Genomic DNA, 3,237 nt, shown 5'->3' on the forward strand with positions numbered 1-3,237 from the left:
AGAGAGAGAGAGAGAGAGAGAGAGAGAGAGAAGAAGAAGAAGAAGAAGAAGAAGAAGAAGAAGAAGAGAAGAAAAGAAAAACAAAGAAAAAAAGAATTCTTCCAGTCTTTAGTGTCATGAGTTAATTGCTTCTGATATAGAAAGTGGGCACTTACAACTTTAGAACGTATTCCAGGGGGTCGTAAGACAATCAACCGAAGGCCATAAAAGGAAACTAACGATTTATTGTAGGTAGGTGCAAGAACAAAAGATAAAATATTGGCTGGGTTCATCTATACAAAACTTCAATGACAGCTTAATCACAAAATTATGTTTTTTTAACTTTCTATAAACCTGTGGAACCAGTGACAGAAAATTAATGTTTAGTTAATTAACTTGTCTTAATGTAGACAGGTGTAAACATCTCTGCTGTAAACTTCCTATTCAGTTTATGATTTGAATCTATGTGCAAACTCGTGGTGAACTTTTTACCATATGATCATGTGTTCTGAAAGATGTATAAGTGCTGAGGACAAAGAGAGCTGCGAGAGAAATCTTTTGGAGAGGGAATTTTTGGAGAAGAACTTAGAAATAAAGATTAGAATCACTTTCAAAGTGTCCCTTTTTTTCTTGTGAGCAACATTCTCTAGTAGAATGTGAGTTGTACAAACTCCCAGTCTGCTGGAACGTAAGAACGAGGACTACTTAATCCCCAGCTGTTTGGAGATGANTGCTAAATAAATGCCAGAGACTCTGCAGTTTCTGGCCTCAGAGGAACTCAGGCAGGTGGGCCAGCTACCACTGCGAAGGAACTTAGACTTAAGACAGGTAAACACTGTTGTTGTTGTTGTTGTTGTTGTTATTGTTGTTGTTGTTGTTGTTTGAGACAGGGTTTCTCTGTACAGCCCTGGCTGTCCTGGAACTCACTCTGTAGACCAGGCTGGCCTCGAACTCAGAAATCTGCCTGCTTCTGCCTCCCGAGTGCTGGGATTAAAGACGTACGACACCACTGCCTGGCTGATAAACACTTTAATATTAAAAAGGAACCTTAATTTTTTGCAAGACCAAGTCTTGCCCCTGCCAATCCCCTTTCCCCTTGGCTACTACCTTCAAGAGAGATGAATGCCGAAGCTGACCTCCGGCACTATACAGTGTCCCTAAAGTGAAGTCAGGCGGCACATGAGGCGGGCACAGGAGCNAACCTCTAGCTGGTGGCTGATACTGACCCTCACTGAGATCACCTTAAATCAGGCATCAGTTGGCCACAGACTTGCACTTGACGTTTCTCCACAAAGGAAATTCTGTGTGCCTAGAGTTCAGTGTCTGACCTCGATTCCCAAAGAAGTAACCCGGTAAGACGACATGTCTACCTCAGACAAAGGAGGATACACGCCTTACCTCCCAGACGGACTCTTCCTCTTCCTCTTCCTCTTCTGCGCTGACACAGGGGACCACCTCCACGATGACCCGGTTGGATTCTGGTAGGAGGCAGGGTGCTGTCAGTCCATTGGCCTTGCTGATGAAAGGCTCAAGAAACATGTGCGGTATGGACACAGATGTGGAAGGGGTGGAGGTGGCCGGGTGACATGCACAGTGTCCCNTACTGATGGGACATGTTCCTCAGCAGGTGAAAGAAGAACAGGGAGTGACCCCCCAGATGAAAATGAAAGATACTAGAAGTCCATCAGCAGTCTCAGCACTTGAGAAGCTGAGGCAGGAGGATCTCTGGAAGTTGGAGGCCACCCTGGGACATACACTGTTGCAAGTAGGTGTTCTTTTCTGAGGTTGCTAGTAACAGAATTGCCATTTGCAAAGGCTGGATGAAGGAAGGCATGACCTCACATAGTTACCCTTCCCCTGAATATGTTAGTGAGGGCCACTGATCTGACTACGAGAAGTTATTATTGGTATTGGTGAATGGGCTCGAGGACTGAGTTTTCACAGACCGTCACTGGAATCTGTGGGCTCCATCTTGCTGGGCGGCCACAAACGGGTCCGTGTTCCATGGACAAAGTGTCTGTTCCTCTGAGGAACATCTTCATATTGGATGCAGCAACCTAGGAGATAGAAGTTGAAGACAGTCATTGACATCTCACGTAGGCTAAGTTGTAATTATAGTCAAGCGCTGTCTAGGTTGGCATGTAATAACTGCATAGTCTGAGGCACAGTCTGTTTCAAGATACGTTTATCATCCAGTGATTTGCAACATTACTTGCACATCACTGTTTGTAGTGAAGGTCAACTGTGGGGTTTGGGGCAACGTGGTATTGAACTGGAGGACGTTTTCCTATTGAGTGAACAGAATGCAGATCCATTCCATCTCACACATGGAATATTAAGAAATGGATCGGGGGGCTAGGGAGATGGCTCAGTGGTTAAGAGCACTGACTGTTCTTCCGGGGATCCTGAGTTTAAGTTCCAGCAACTACATGGCAGCTCACAACCATCTGTAATGAGATCCGATGCCCTCTTCTGGTGTGTCTGATGACAGCTACAGTGTACTTACATATAATAATAACTAAATCTTTAATAGAAAAAAAAAGAAATGGATCTCCCAGAAGGTGTGAGAGAGCAGACCTGTAGCTGGTAGAGACTGAGAGGACTGTGTGACAAGTGGCCTGAATATGTTGGGTAAAAAATTCAGTGTGTGTGTGTGTGTGTGTGTGTGTGTGTACGTGTGAATGTATGTGTGAGTGTATGTGTATATATGTTTATGTGTATGTATGTGTTTATGTATATGTATGTGTGATTGTGTGTGTATATGTGTGTATGCGTGTGTGTTATGTATATATGTATGTATATATGTGTGTGAGTGTATATGAGTGTCTGTGTATGTGTGTGTGTTTGAGTGTGTGTATGAGTGTTTGCGTATGAAAGTTTATATGTATGCATGAGTGTATGTATGCATATGTATATGTGAGTGTGTGAGTGTGCATGAGTGTGTATGCATGTGTGTGCATATATGTATGTATGTGTGTATGTATATATGTGCGCATATATATGTGTTCATGTATGTGTGTGCATATGTGTATGAGTATGAATATATGTATGTGTGTATATGTATGTATGTATGTGTGTATGTATGTATGTTTGTATATGTGTGTGAGTATGTATGCATGTGTGTGAGTGTGTGTGTGTGTCTATGTATGTATGTATGTATGTATGTGTGCAAGTGTGTATACAGAAGAGGGTGTTGGATCACATAGAACTGGAGCTAAGAGGTTGTGGTGGTTTGAATAAAATAGGCCCATAGAGAGT

This window comes from Mus pahari, chromosome 23 (assembly GCF_900095145.1).
Source record: "Mus pahari chromosome 23, PAHARI_EIJ_v1.1, whole genome shotgun sequence".
In the NCBI taxonomy this organism is placed as follows: Eukaryota; Metazoa; Chordata; class Mammalia; order Rodentia; family Muridae; genus Mus; species Mus pahari.